A 16,512-nucleotide genomic window follows, 5' to 3' on the forward strand; every position below is an offset into this window, starting at 1 on the left:
CAGCTCCATCCAGAAATGTTTCACTCAGGGTAATGGATCGAATGTGATGTCTTTGTGTTTCTAGTCACTGTGCATGTATAGACCAGCGAGAGAGGAGCTTTCTACAGCTTCTTTCAGAAATGTTTCACATAGGGTAATGGATCGAATGTGATGACTTTGTTTTTCTAGTCACTGTGTGTGTAGGGAGCAGTGTGAGAGGAGCTTTCTGCAGCTTCTTTCAGAAATATTTCATATAGGGTAATGGATCGAATGTGCTGTCTTTGCATTCTAGTCACAGTGCATATAGAGAGCAGTGTGAGAGGAGCTTTCTGCAGCTTCTTTCAGAAATATTTAACATAGTGTAATGGATTGAATGTGATGTCTCTGTATTTCTAGTCACTGTGCGTGTAGAGACCAGCGTGAGAGGAGCTTTCTGCAGCTTCTTTCAGAAATATTTCACATAGGGTAATGGATCGAATGTGATGACATTGTGTTTCTAGTCACTGTGCGGGTAGAGACCAGCGTGAGAGGAGCATTCTGCAGCTCCTTTCTGAAATATTTCACATAGGGTAATGGATAGAATGTGATGACATTGTGTTTCTAGTCACTGTGCGTGTAGAGACCAGCGTGAGAGGAGCATTCTGCAGCTCCTTTCAGAAATATTTCACATAGGATAATGGATCGAATGTGTTGACATTGTGTTTCTAGTCACTGTGCGGGTAGAGACCAGCGTAAGAGGAGCATTCTGCAGCTCCTTTCTGAAATATTTCACATAGGGTAATGGATCGAATGTGATGACATTGTGTTTCTAGTCACTGTGCGTGTAGAGACCAGCGTGAGAGGAGCATTCTGCAGCTCCTTTCAGAACTATTTCACATAGGGTAATGGATCGAATGTTATGACATTGTGTTTCTAGTCACTGTGCGTGTAGAGACCAGCGTGAGAGGAGCATTCTGCAGCTCCTTTCAGAAATATTTCACATAGGGTAATGGATCGAATGTGATGACTTTGTGTTTCTAGTCACTGTGCCTGTAGAGACCAGCGTGAGAGGAGCATTCTGCAGCTCCTTTCAGAAATATTTCACATAGGGTAATGGATCGATTGTGATGCCATTGTGTTTCTAGTCACTGTGCATGTAGAGACCAGCGTGAGAGGAGCATTCTGCAGCTCCATTCAGAAATGTTTCATTCAGGGTAATGGATCGAATGTGATGACATTGTGTTTCTAGTCACTGTGCATGTATAGACCAGCGAGAGAGGAGCTTTCTACAGCTTCTTTCAGAAATATTTACGTAGGGTAATGGATCGAATGTGATGACTTTGTTTTTCTAGTCACGGTGCGTGTAGAGAGCAGTGTGAGAGGAGCTTTCTGCAGCTTCTTTCAGAAATATTTCATATAGGGTAATGGATCGAATGTGCTGTCTTTGCATTCTAGTCACAGTGCATATAGAGAGCTGTGTGAGAGGAGCTTTCTGCAGCTTCTTTCAGAAATATTTAACATAGGGTAATGGATCGAATGTGATGACATTGTGTTTCTAGTCACTGTGCGTGTAGAGACCAGCGTGAGAGGAGCATTCTGCAGCTCCTTTCAGAAATATTTCACATAGGGTAATGGATCGAATGTGATGACTTTGTATTTCTAGTCACTGTGCGTGTAGAGGCCAGCGTGAGAGGAGCATTCTGCTGCATCTTTCAGAAATATTTCACATAGGGTAATGGATCGAATGTGATGACATTGTGTTTCTAGTCACTGTGCGTGTAGAGACCAGCGTGAGAGGAGCATTCTGCAGCTCCTTTCAGAAATATTTCACATAGGGTAATGGATCGAATGTGATGACATTGTGATTCTAGTCACTGTGCGTGTAGAGACCAGCGTGAGAGGAGCATTCTGCAGCTCCTTTCAGAAATATTTCACATAGGGTAATGGATCGAATGTGATGACATTGTGATTCTAGTCACTGTGCGTGTAGAGACCAGCGTGAGAGGAGCATTCTGCAGCTCCTTTCAGAAATATTTCACATAGGGTAATGGATCGAATGTGATGCCTTTATGTTTCCACTCACTGTGCGTGTAGAGACCAGCGTGAGAGGAGCATTCTGCAGCTCCATTCAGAAATGTTTCACTCAGGGTAATGGATCGAATGTGATGTCTTTGTATTTCTAGTCACTGTGCGCGTAGAGACCAGCATGAGAGGAGCATTCTGCAGCTTCTTTCAGAAATGTTTCACTCAGGGTAATGGATCGAATGTGATGACATTGTGTTTCTAGTCACTGTGCATGTAGAGACCAGCGTGAGAGGAGCATTCTGCAGCTCCATTCAGAAATGTTTCACACAGGGAAATGGATCGAATGTGATGTCTTTGTGTTTCTAGTCACTGTGCGTGTAGAGACCATCGTGAGACGAGCATTCTGCAGCTTCTTTCAGAAATATTTCACATAGGGTAATGGATCGAATGTGATGACTTTGTATTTGTAGTCACTGTGCGTGTAGAGAGCAGTGTGAGAGGAGCTTTCTGCAGCTTCTTTCAGAAATATTTCATATAGGGTAATGGATCGAATGTGCTGTCTTTGCATTCTAGTCACAGTGCATATAGAGAGCAGTGTGAGAGGAGCTTTCTGCAGCATCTTTCAGAAATATTTAACATAGGGTAATGGATCGAATGTGATGACTTTGTATTTCTAGTCACTGTGCGTGTAGAGACCAGCGTGAGAGGAGATTTCTGCAGCTTCTTTCAGAAATATTTCACATAGGGTAATGGATCTGATGTGATGTCTCTGTGTTTCTAGTCACTGTGCGTGTAGAGACCATCGTGAGACGAGCATTCTGCAGCTTCTTTCAGAAATATTTCACATAGGGTAATGGATCGAATGTGATGACTTTGTATTTCTAGTCACTATGCGTGTAGAGACCAGCGTGAGAGGAGCATTCTGCAGCATCTTTCAGAAATATTTCACATAGGGTAATGGATCGAATGTGATGACATTGTGTTTCTAGTCACTGTGCGTGTGGAGACCAGCGTGAGAGGAGCATTCTGCAGCTCCTTTCAGAAATATTTCACATAGGGTAATGGATCGAATGTGATGACATTGTGTTTCTAGTCACTGTGCGTGTAGAGACCAGCGTGAGAGGAGCATTCTGCAGCTCCTTTCAGAAATATTTCACATAGGGTAATGGATCGAATGTGATGCCTTTGTGTTTCTAGTCACTGTGCGTGTAGAGACCAGCGTGAGAGGAGCATTCTGCAGCTCCATTCAGAAATGTTTCACTCAGGGTAATGGATCGAATGTGATGTCTTTGTGTTTCTAGTCACTGTGCATGTATAGACCAGCGAGAGAGGAGCTTTCTACAGCTTCTTTCAGAAATATTTACTTAGGGTAATGGATCGAATGTCATGACTTTGTTTTTCTAGTCACGGTGCGTGTAGAGAGCAGTGTGAGAGGAGCTTTCTGCAGCTTCTTTCAGAAATACTTCATATAGGGTAATGGATCGAATGTGCTGACTTAGCATTCTAGCCACAGTGCATATAGAGAGCTTTGTGAGAGGAGCTTTCTGCAGCTTCTTTCAGAAATATTTAACATAGGGTAATGGATCGAATGTGATGTCTTTGTTTTTCTAGTCACTGTGCGTGTAGAGACCAGCGTGAGAGGAGCATGCTGCAGCTCCTTTTAGAAATATTTCACATAGGGTAATGGATAGAATGTGATGTCCTTGTGTTTCTAGTCTTTGTGCGTGTAAAGACCAGCGTGAGAGGAGCATTCTGCAACACCATTCAGAAATATTTCTCATAGGGTAATGGATTGAATGTGATGACTTCGTGTTTCTAGTCATTGTGCGTGTAGAGACCACCGTCAGGGGAGCATTCTGCAGCTCCTTTCAGAAATGTTACACTCAGGGTAATGGATCGAATGTGATGTCTTTGTGTTTCTAGTCACTGTGCATGTATAGACCAGCGACAGAGGAGCTTTCTACAGCTTCATTCAGAAATATTTCACATAGGGTAATGGATCGAATGTGATGTCTTTGTATTTCTAGTCACTGTGCGTGTAGAGAGCAGTGTGAGGGGAGCTTTCTGCAGTTTCTTTCAGAAATATTTCATATAGGGTAATGGATCGAATGTGCTGTCTTTGCATTCTAGTCACAGTGCATATAGAGAAAAGTGTGAGAGGAGCTTTCTGCAGCGTCTTTCAGAAATATTTAACATAGGGTAATGGATCGAATATGATGTCTTTGTATTTCTAGTCACTGTGCGTGTAGAGACCAGCGTGAGAGGAGGTTTCTGCAGCTTCTTTCAGAAATATTTCACATAGGGTAATGGATCGAATGTGATGTCTTTGTGTTTCTAGTCACTGTGCGTGTAGAGACCAGCGTGAGACGAGCATTCTGCAGCTTCTTTCAGAAATATTTCACATAGGGTAATGGATCGAATGTGATGACTTTGTATTTCTAGTCACTGTGCGTGTAGAGACCAGCGTGAGAGGAGCATTCTGCAGCATCTTTCAGAAATATTTCACATAGGGTATTGGATTGAAAGTGATGACTTCGTGTTTCTAGTCATTGTGCGTGTAGAGACCAGCGTAATGGGAGCATTCTGCAGCTCCTTTCAGAAATGTTACACTCAGGGTAATGGATCGAATGTGATGTCTTTGTGTTACTAGTCACTGTGCATGTATAGACCAGCGAGAGAGGAGCTTTCTACAGTTTCTTTCAGAAATATTTCACATAGGGTAATGGATCGATGTGATGTCTTTGTATTTCTAGTCACGGTGCGTGTAGAGAGCAGTGTGAGAGGAGCTTTCTGCAGCCTCTTTCAGAAATATTTCATATAGGGTAATGGATCGAATGTGCTGTCTTTGCATTCTAGTCACAGTGCATATAGAGAGCAGTGTGAGAGGAGCATTCTGCAGCTTCTTTCAGAAATATTTAACATAGGGTAATGGATCGAATGTGATGTCTTTGTATTTCTAGTCACTGTGCGTGTGGAGACCAGCGTGAGAGGAGCTTTCTGCAGCTTCTTTCAGAAATATTTCACATAGGGTAATGGATCGAATGTGATGACTTTGTATTTTTAGTAACTGTGCGTGTAGAGACCAGCGTGAGAGGAGCTTTCTGCAGCCTCTTTCAGAAATATTTCACATAGGGTAATGGATCGAATGTGATGACTTTGTTTTTCTAGTCACTGTGCGTGTAGAGAGCAGTGTGAGAGGCCTTTCTGCAGCTTCTTTCAGAAATATTTCACATAGGGTAATGGCTGGGGTGTGATGTCTTTGTTTTTCTAGTCACTGTGCGTGTATAGAGCAGTGTGAGAGGAGCTTTCTGCAGCTTCTTTCAGAAATATTTCACATAGGGTAATGGATCGAATGTGATGACATTGTGTTTCTAGTCACTGTGCGTGTAGAGACCAGCGTGAGAGGAGCATTCTGCAGCTCCTTTCAGAAATATTTCACATAGGGTAATGGATCGTATGGGATGACATTGTGTTTCTAGTCACTGTGCGTGTAGAGACCAGCGTGAGAGGAGCATTCTGCAGCTCCTTTCAGAAATATTTCACATAGGGTAATGGATCGAATGTGATGACATTGTGTTTCTAGTCACTGTGCCTGTAGAGACCACCGTGAGAGGAGCATTCTGCAGCTCCTTTCAGAAATATTTCACATAGGGTAATGGATCGAATGTGATGCCATTGTGTTTCTAGTCACTGTGCGTGTAGAGACCAGCGTGAGAGGAGCATTCTGCAGCTCTGTTCAGAAATGTTTCACTCAGGGTAATGGATCGAATGTGATGTCCTTGTATTTCTAGTCACTGTGCGTGTAGAGACCAGCGTGACAGGAGCATTCTGCAGCTTCTTTCAGAAATGTTTCACTCAGGGTAATGGATCGAATGTGATGACATTGTGTTTCTAGTCACTGTGCGTGTAGAGACCAGCGTGAGAGGAGCATTCTGCAGCTCCATTCAGCAATGTTTCACTCAGGGTAATGGATCGAATGTGATGTCTTTGTGTTTCTAGTCACTGTGCATGTATAGACCAGCGAGAGAGGAGCTTTCTACAGCTTCTTTCAGAAATATGTACATAGGGTAATGGATCGAATGTGATGACTTTGTTTTTCTAGTCACGGTGCGTGTAGAGAGCAGTGTGAGGGGAGGTTTCTGCAGCTTCTTTCAGAAATATTTCATATAGGGTAATGGATCGAATGTGCTGACTTAGCATTCTAGTCACAGTGCATATAGAGAGCTGTGTGAGAGGAGCTTTCTGCAGCTTCTTTCAGAAATATTTAACATAGGGTAATGGATCGAATGTGATGTCTTTGTTTTTCTAGTCACTGTGCGTGTAGAGACCAGCGTGAGAGGAGCATTCTGCAGCTCCTTTTAGAAATATTTCACATAGGGTAATGGATAGAATGTGATGTCCTTGTGTTTCTAGTCTTTGTGCGTGTAGAGACCAGCGTGAGAGGAGCATTCTGCAACTCCATTCAGAAATATTTCTCATAGGGTAATGGATTGAATGTGATGACTTCGTGTTTCTAGTCATTGTGCGTGTAGAGACCAGCGTGAGGGGAGCATTCTGCAGCTCCTTTCAGAAATGTTACACTCAGGGTAATGGATCGAATGTGATGTCTTTGTGTTTCTAGTCACTGTGCATGTATAGACCAGCGAGAGAGGAGCTTTCTACAGCTTCATTCAGAAATATTTCACATAGGGTAATGGATCGAATGTGATGTCTTTGTATTTCTAGTCACTGTGCGTGTAGAGAGCAGTGTGAGAGGAGCTTTCTGCAGCTTCTTTCAGAAATATTTCATATAGGGTAATGGATCGAATGTGCTGTCTTTGCATTCTAGTCACAGTGCATATAGAGTGCAGTGTGAGAGGAGCTTTCTGCAGCATCTTTCAGAAATATTTAACATAGGGTAATGGATCGAATGTGATGTCTTTGTATTTCTAGTCACTGTGCGTGTAGAGACCAGCGTGAGAGGAGCATTCTGCAACTCCTTTCAAAAATATTTCACATAGGGTAATGGATCGAATGTGATGTCTTTGTGTTTCTAGTCACTGTGCGTGTAGAGACCATCGTGAGACGAGCATTCTGCAGCTTATTTCAGAAATATTTCACATAGGGTAATGGATCGAATGTGATGACTTTGTATTTCTAGTCACTGTGCGTGTAGAGACCAGCGTGAGAGGAGCATTCTGCAGCATCTTTCAGAAATATTTCACATAGGGTAATGGATCGAATGTGATGACATTGTGTTTCTAGTCACTGTGCGTGTAGACACCAGCGTGAGAGGAGCATTCTGCAGCTCCTTTCAGAAATATTTCACATAGGGTAATGGATCGAATGTGATGACATTGTGTTTCTAGTCACTGTGCGTGTAGAGACCAGCGTGAGAGGAGCATTCTGGAGCTCCATTCAGAAATGTTTCACTCAGGGTAATGGATCGAATGTGATGTCTTTGTGTTTCTAGTCACTGTGCATGTATAGACCAGCGTGAGAGGAGCTTTCTACAGCTTCTTTCAGAAATATTTCACATAGGGTAATGGATCGAATGTGATGACTTTGTTTTTCTAGTCACTGTGCGTGTAGAGAGCAGTGTGAGAGGCCTTTCTGCAGCTTCTTTCAGAAATATTTCACATAGGGTAATGGCTGGGGTGTGATGACTTTGTTTTTCTAGTCACTGTGCGTGTATAGAGCAGTGTGAGAGGAGCTTTCTGCAGCTTCTTTCAGAAATATTTCACATAGGGTAATGGATCGAAAGTGATGTCTTTGTATTTCTAGTTACTGTGCGTGTAGAGACCAGCGTGAGAGGAGCATTCTGCAGCTCCTTTCAGAAATATTTCACATAGGGTAATGGATCGAATGTGATGCCATTTTGTTTCTAGTCACTGTACGTGTAGAGACCTGCGTGAGAGGAGCATTCTGCAGCTCTATTCAGAAATGTTTCACTCAGGGTAATGGATCGAATGTGATGTCTTTGTATTTCTAGTCACTGTGCGTGTAGAGACCAGCGTGACAGGAGCATTCTGCAGCTTCTTTCAGAAATGTTTCACTCAGGGTAATGGATCGAATGTGATGACATTGTGTTTCTAGTCACTGTGCGTGTAGAGACCAGCGTGAGAGGAGCATTCTGCAGCTTCATTCAGCAATGTTTCACTCAGGGTAATGGATCGAATGTGATGTCTTTGTGTTTCTAGTCAGTGTGAATGTATAGACCAGCGAGAGAGGAGCTTTCTACAGCTTCTTTCAGAAATATTTACATAGGGTAATGGATAGAATGTGATGTCTTTGTGTTTCTAGTCTTTGTGCGTGTAGAGACCAGCGTGAGAGGAGCATTCTGCAACTCCATTCAGAAATATTTCTCATAGGGTAATGGATTGAATGTGATGACTTCGTGTTTCTCGTCATTGTGCGTGTAGAGACCAGCGTGTGGGGAGCATTCTGCAGCTCCTTTCAGAAATGTTACACTCAGGGTAATGGATCGAATGTGATGTCTTTGTATTTCTAGTCACTGTGCGTGTAGAGAGCAGTGTGAGAGGAGCTTTCTGCAGCTTCTTTCAGAAATATTTCACATAGGGTAATGGATCGAATGTGCTGTCTTTGCATTCTAGTCACAGTGCATATAGAGAGCAGTGTGAGAGGAGCTTTCTGCAGCATCTTTCAGAAATATTTAACATAGGGTAATGGATCGAATGTGATGACTTTGTATTTCTAGTCACTGTGCGTGTAGAGACCAGCGTGAGAGGAGGTTTCTGCAGCTTCTTTCAGAAATATTTCACATAGGGTAATGGCTGGGGTGTGATGTCTTTGTTTATCTAGTCACTGTGCGTGTATAGAGCAGTGTGAGAGGAGCTTTCTGCAGCTTCTTTCAGAAATATTTCATATAGGGTAATGGATCGAATGTGCTGTCTTTGCATTCTAGTCACAGTGCATATAGAGAGCAGTGTGAGAGGAGCTTTCTGCAGCATCTTTCAGAAATATTTAACATAGGGTAATGGATCGAATGTGACGTCTTTGTATTTCTAGTCACTGTGCGTGTAGAGACCATCGTGAGACGAGCATTCTGCAGCTTCTTTGAGAAATATTTCACATAGGGTAATGGATCGAATGTGATGACTTTGTATTTCTAGTCACTGTGCGTGTAGACACCAGCGTGAGAGGAGCATTCTGCAGCATCTTTCAGAAATATTTCACATAGGGTAATGGATCGAATGTGATGACATTGTGTTTCTAGTCACTGTGCGTGTAGAGACGAGCGTGAGACGAGCATTCTGAAGCTCCTTTCAGAAATATTTCACATAGGGTAATGGATCGAATGTGATGACATTGTGTTTCTAGTCACTGTGCGTGTAGAGACCAGCGTGAGAGGAGCATTCTGCAGCTCCATTCAGATATGTTTCTCATAGGGTATTGGATTGAAAGTGATGACTTCGTGTTTCTAGTCATTGTGCGTGTAGAGACCAGCGTGAGGGGAGCATTCTGCAGCTCCTTTCAGAAATGTTACACTCAGGGTAATGGATCGAATGTGATGTCTTTGTGTTACTAGTCACTGTGCATGTATAGACCATCGAGTGAGGAGCTTTCTACAGCTTCTTTCAGACATATTTCACAAAGGGTAATGGATCGAATGTGATGTCTTTGTATTTCTAGTCACTGTGCGTGTAGAGAGCAGTGTGAGAGGAGCTTTCTGCAGCCTCTTTCAGAAATATTTCATATAGGGTAATGGATCGAATGTGCTCTCTTTGCATTCTAGTCACAGTGCATATAGAGAGCAGTGTGAGAGGAGCATTCTGCAGCTTCTTTCAGAAATATTTAACATAGGGTAATGGATCGAATGTGATGTCTTTGTATTTCTAGTCATTGTGCGTGTAGAGACCAGCGTGAGAGGAGCTTTCTGCAGCTTCTTTCAGAAATATTTCACATAGGGTAATGGATCGAATGTGATGACTTTGTATTTCTAGTCACTGTGCGTGTAGAGACCAGCGTGAGAGGAGCATTCTGCAGCATCTTTCAGAAATATTTCACATAGGGTAATGGATCGAATGTGATGACATTGTGTTTCTAGTCACTGTGCGTGTAGAGACCAGCGTGAGAGGAGCATTCTGCAGCTCCTTTCAGAAATATTTCACATAGGGTAATGGATCGAATGTGATGCCTTTGTGTTTCTAGTCACTGTGCGTGTAGAGACCAGCGTGAGAGGAGCATTCTGCAGCTCCATTCAGAAATGTTTCACTCAGGGTAATGGATCGAATGTGATGTCTTTGTGTTACTAGTCACTGTGCATGTATAGACCAGCGAGTGAGGAGCTTTCTACAGCTTCTTTGAGAAATATTTCACATAGGGTAATGGATCGAATGTGATGACTTTGTTTTTCTAGTCACTGTGCGTGTAGAGAGCAGTGTGAGAGGCCTTTCTGCAGCTTCTTTCAGAAATATTTCACATAGGGTAATGGATCGAATGTGATGACTTCGTGTTTCTAGTCACTGTGCGTGTAGAGACCAGTGTGAGAGGAGCATTCTGCAGCTTCTTTCAGAAATATTTCACATAGGGTAATGGATCGAATGTGATGACATTGTGTTTCTAGTCACTGTGCGTGTAGAGACCAGCGTGAGAGGAGCATTCTGCAGCTCCTTTCAGAAATATTTCACATAGGGTAATGGATCGAATGTGATGTCTTTGTGTTTCTACTCACTGTGCGTGTAGAGACCAGCGTGAGAGGAGCATTCTGGAGCTCCATTCAGAAATGTTTCACTCAGGGTAATGGATCGAATGTGATGTCTTTGTGTTTCTAGTCACTGTGCATGTATAGACCAGCGAGAGAGGAGCTTTCTACAGCTTCTTTCAGAAATATTTCACATAGGGTAATGGATCGAATGTGATGACTTTGTTTTTCTAGTCACTGTGCGTGTAGAGAGCAGTGTGAGAGGCCTTTCTGCAGCTTCTTTCAGAAATATTTCACATAGGGTAATGGCTGGGGTGTGATGTCTTTGTTTTTCTAGTCACTGTGCGTGTAGAGAGCAGTGTGAGAGGCCTTTCTGCAGCTTCTTTCAGAAATATTTCACATAGGGTAATGGATCGAATGTGATGTCTTTGTATTTCTAGTTACTGTGCGTGTAGAGACCAGCGTGAGAGGAGCATTCTGCAGCTTCTTTCAGAAATATTTCACATAGGGTAATGGATCGAATGTGATGACTTCGTGTTCCTAGTCACTGTGCGTGTAGAGACCAGCGTGAGAGGAGCATTCTGCAGCTTCTTTCTGAAATATTTCACATAGGGTAATGGATCGAATGTGATGACTTCGTGTTTCTAGTCACTGTGCGTGTAGAGACCAGCGTGAGAGGAGTATTCTGCAACTTCGTTCAGAAATATTTCACATAGGGTAATGGATCGAATGTGATGTCTTTGTATTTCTAGTTACTGTGCGTGTAGAGACCAGCGTGAGAGGAGCATTCTGCAGCTTCTTTCAGAAATATTTCACATAGGGTAATGGATCGAATGTGATGACTTCGTGTTCCTAGTTACTGTGCGTGTAGAGACCAGCGTGAGAGGACCATTCTGCAGCTTCTTTCAGAAATATTTAACATAGGGTATTGGATCGAAGGTGATGTCTTTGTATTTCTAGTTACTGTTCGTGTATAGAGCAGTGCGAGAGGAGCTTTCTGCAGCTTCTTTCAGAAATATTTCACATAGGGTAATGGATCGAATGTGATGTCTTTGTATTTCTAGTTACTTTGCGTGTAGAGACCAGCGTGAGAGGAGCATTCTGCAGCTTCTTTCAGAAATATTTCACATAGGGTAATGGATCGAATGTGATGACTTCGTGTTTCCAGTCACTGTGCGTGTAGAGACCAGCGTGAGAGGAGCATTCTGCAGCTTCTTTCAGAAATATTTCACATAGGGTAATGGATCGAATGTGATGTCTTTGTATTTCAGGTTACTGTGCGTGTAGAGACCAGCGTGAGAGGAGCATTCTGCAGCTTCTTTCAGAAATATTTCACATTGTGTAATGGATCGAATGTGACGACTTCGTGTTTCTAGTCACTGTGCGTGTAGCGACCAGCGTGAGAGGAGCATTCTGCAGCTTCTTTCAGAAATATTTCACATAGGGTAATGGATCGAATGTGAATACTTTGTATTTCTAGTCACTGTGCGTGTAGAGACCAGCGTGAGAGGAGCCTTCTGCAGCTTCTTTCAGAAATATTTCACATAGGGTAATGGATCGAATGTGATGTCTTTGTTTTTCTAGTCACTGTGCGTGTGGAGACCAGCGTCAGAGGAGCATTCTGCAGCTCCTTTCAGAAATATTTCACATAGGGTAATGGATCGAATGTGATGACTTCGTGTTTCTAGTCACTGTGCGTGTAGAGACCAGCGTGAGAGGAGCATTCTGCAGCTTCTTTCAGAAATATTTCACATAGGGTAATGGATCGAATGTGATGTCTTTGTATTTCAAGTTACTGTGCGTGTAGAGACCAGCGTGAGAGGAGCATTCTGCAGCTTCTTTCAGAAATATTTCACATTGTGTAATGGATCGAATGTGATGACTTCGTGTTTCTAGTCACCGTGCGTGTAGAGACCAGCGTGAGAGGAGCATTCTGCAGCTTCTTTCAGAAATATTTCACATAGGGTAATGGATCGAATGTGATGTCTTTGTATTTCTAGTCACTGTGCGTGTAGAGACCAGCGTGAGAGGAGCCTTCTGCAGCTTCTTTCAGAAATATTTCACATAGGGTAATGGATCGAATGTGATGTCTTTGTTTTTCTAGTCACTGTGCGTGTAGAGACCAGCGTGTGGGGAGCATTCTGCAGCTCCTTTCAGAAATATTTCACATAGGGTAATGGATCGAATGTGATGACTTCGTGTTTCTAGTCACTGTGCGTGTAGAGACCAGCGTGAGAGGAGCATTCTGCAGCTTCTTTCAGAAATATTTCACATAGGGTAATGGATCGAATGTGATGTCTTTGTATTTCTAGTCACTGTGCGTGTAGAGACCAGCGTGAGAGGAGCCTTCGACAGCTTCTTTCAGAAATATTTCACATAGGGTAATGGATCAAATGTGATGTCTTTGTTTTTCTAGTCACTGTGCGTGTAGAGACCAGCGTGAGAGGAGCATTCTGCAGCTCCTTTCAGAAATATTTCACATAGGGTAATGGATAGAATGTGATGTCATTGTGTTTCTAGTCATTGTGCGTGTAGAGACCAGTGTGAGAGGAGCATTCTGCAACTCCATTCAGAAATATTTCACATAGGGTAATGGATCGAATGTGATGACTTCGTGTTTCTAGTCACTGTTCGTGTAGAGACCAGCGTGAGAGGAGCATTCTGCAGCTTCTTTCAGAAATATTTCACATAGGGTAATGGATCGAATGTGATGTCTTTTATTTCTAGTCACTGTGCGTGTAGAGACCAGCGTGAGAGGAGCCTTCTGCAGCTTCTTTCAGAAATATTTCACATAGGGTAATGGATCGAATGTGATGTCTTTGTATTTCTAGTCACTGTGCGTGTAGAGACCAGCGTGAGAGGAGCCATCTGCAGCTTATTTCAGAAATATTTCACATAGGGTAATGGATCGAATGTGATGTCTTTGTATTTCTAGTCACTGTGCGTATAGAGACCAGCGTGAGAGGAGCTTTCTGCAGCTTCTTTCAGAAATATTTCACATAGGGTAATGGATCGAATGTGATGTCTTTGTATTTCTAGTTACTTTGCGTGTAGAGACCAGCGTGAGAGGAGCATTCTGCAGCTTCTTTCAGAAATATTTCTCATAGGGTAATGGATCGAATGTGATGACTTCGTGTTTCCAGTCACTGTGCGTGTAGAGACCAGCGTGAGAGGTGCATTCTGCAGCTTCTTTCAGAAATATTTCACATAGGGTAATGGATCGAATGTGATGTCTTTGTATTTCTAGTCACTGTGCGTGTAGAGACCAGCGTGAGAGGAGCCTTCAGCAGCTTCTTTCAGAAATATTTCACATAGGGTAATGGATCGAATGTGATGTCTTTGTATTTCTAATTACTGTGCGTGTAGAGACCAGCGTGAGAGGAGCATTCTGCAGCTTCTTTCAGAAATATTTAACATAGGGTAATGGATCGAATGTGATGTCTTTGTATTTCTAGTCACTGTGCGTGTAGAGACCAGCGTGAGAGGAGCATTCTGCAGCTTCTTTCAGAAATATCTCATATAGGGTAATGGATCGAATGTGATGACATCGTGTTTCTAGTCACTGTGCGTGTAGAGACCAGCGTGAGAGGAGCATTTTGCAGCTCCGTTCAGAAATATTTCACATAGGGTAATGGATAGAATGTGATGTCTTTGTGTTTCTAGTCTTTGTGCGTGTAGAGACCAGCGTGAGAGGAGCATTCTGCAACTCCATTCAGAAATATTTCTCATAGGGTAATGGATTGAATGTGATGACTTCGTGTTTCTAGTCATTGTGCGTGTAGAGACCAGCGTGAGAGGAGCATTCTGCAGCTTCTTTCAGAAATATTTCACATAGGGTAATGGATCGAATGTGATGACTTCGTGTTTCTAGTCACTGTGCGTGTAGAGACCAGCGTGAGAGGAGCATTCTGCAGCTTCTTTCAGAAATATTTCATATAGGGTAATGGATCGAATGCGATGTCTTTGTATTTCTAGTTACTGTGCGTGTAGAGACCAGCGTGAGAGGAGCATTCTGCAGCTTCTTTCAGAAATATTTCACATAGGGTAATGGATCGAATGTGATGACTTTGTGTTCCTAGTCACTGTGCGTGTAGAGACCAGCGTGAGGGGAGCATTCTGCAGCTTCTTTCAGAAATATTTCACATAGGGTAATGGATCGAATGTGATGTCTTTGTATTTCTAGTCACTGTGCGTGTAGAGACCAGCGTGAGAGGAGCATTCTGCAGCTTCTTTCAGAAATATTTCACATAGGGTAATGGATCGAATGTGATGTCTTTGTATTTCTAGTCACTGTGCGTGTAGAGACCAGCGTGAGAGGACCATTCTGCAGCTTCTTTCAGAAATATTTCACATAGGGTAATGGATCGAATGTGATGTCTTTGTATTTCTAGTTACTGTGCGTGTAGAGACCTGCGTGAGAGGAGCATTCTGCAGCTTCTTTCAGAAATATTTCACATAGGGTAATGGATCGAATCTGATGACTTCGTGTTCCTAGTCACTGTGCGTGTAGAGACCAGCGTGAGAGGAGCATTCTGCAGCTTCTTTCAGAAATATTTCACATAGGGTAATGGATCGAATGTGATGTCTTTGTATTTCTAGTTACTGTGCGTGTAGAGACCAGCGTGAGAGGAGCATTCTGCAGCTTCTTTCAGAAATATTTCACATAGGGTAATGGATCGAATGTGATGACTTCGTGTTCCTAGTCACTGTGCGTGTAGAGACCAGCGTGAGAGGAGCATTCTGCAGCTTCTTTCAGAAATATTTCACATAGGGTAATGGATCGAATGTGATGTCTTTGTATTTCTAGTTACTGTGCGTGTAGAGACCAGCGTGAGAGGAGCATTCTGCAGCTTCTTTCAGAAATATTTCACATAGGGTAATGGATCGAATGTGATGACTTCGTGTTTCTAGTCATTGTGCGTGTAGAGACCAGCGTGAGAGGAGCATTCTGCCGCTTCTTTCAGAAATATTTCACATAGGATAGTGAATCGAATGTGATGACTTCGTGTTCCTAGTCACTGTGCGTGAAGAGACCAGCGTGAGAGGAGCATTCTGCAGCTTCTCTCAGAAATATTTCACATAGGGTAACGGATCGAATGTGATGTCTTTGTATTTCTAGTTACTGTGCGTGTAGAGACCAGCGTGAGAGGAGCATTCTGCAGCTTCTTTCAGAAATATTTCACATAGGGTAGTGGATCGAATGTGATGACTTCGTGTTCCTAGTCACTGTGCGTGTAGAGACCAGCATGAGAGGAGCATTCTGCAGCTTCTTTCAGAAATATTTCACATAGGGTAATGGATCGAATGTGATGTCTTTGTTTTTCTAGTCACTGTGCGTGTATAGAGCAGTGTGAGAGGCCTTTCTGCAGCTTCTTTCAGAAATATTTCACATAGGGTAATGGATCGAATTTGACGTCTTGGTTTTTCTAGTCACTGTGCGTGTATAGAGCAGTGTGAGAGGAGCTTTCTGCAGCTTCTTTCAGTAATATTTCACATAGGGTAATGGATCGAATGTGATGACTTAGTGTTTCTAGTCACTGTGCATGTATAGACCAGCGAGAGAGGAGCTTTCTGCAGCTTCTTTCAGAAATATTTCACATAGGGTAATGGATCGAATGTTATGTCTTTGCATTCTAGTCACAGTGCATATAGAGAGCAGTGTGAGAGGAGCTTTCTGCAGTTTCTTTCAGAAATATTTCACATAGGGTAATGGATCAAATGTGATGACATTGTGTTTCTAGTCTTTGTGCGTGTAGAGACCAGCGAGAGAGGAGCTTTCTACAGCTTCTTTCAGAAATTTTTCACATAGGGTAATGGATCGAATGTGATGACGTTGTTTTTCTAGTCACTGTGCGTGTAGAGAGCATTGTGAGAGGAGCTTTCTG

The sequence above is a fragment of the Schistocerca cancellata genome, chromosome 8 (genome assembly GCF_023864275.1).
Source record: "Schistocerca cancellata isolate TAMUIC-IGC-003103 chromosome 8, iqSchCanc2.1, whole genome shotgun sequence".
NCBI lineage: Eukaryota > Metazoa > Arthropoda > Insecta > Orthoptera > Acrididae > Schistocerca > Schistocerca cancellata.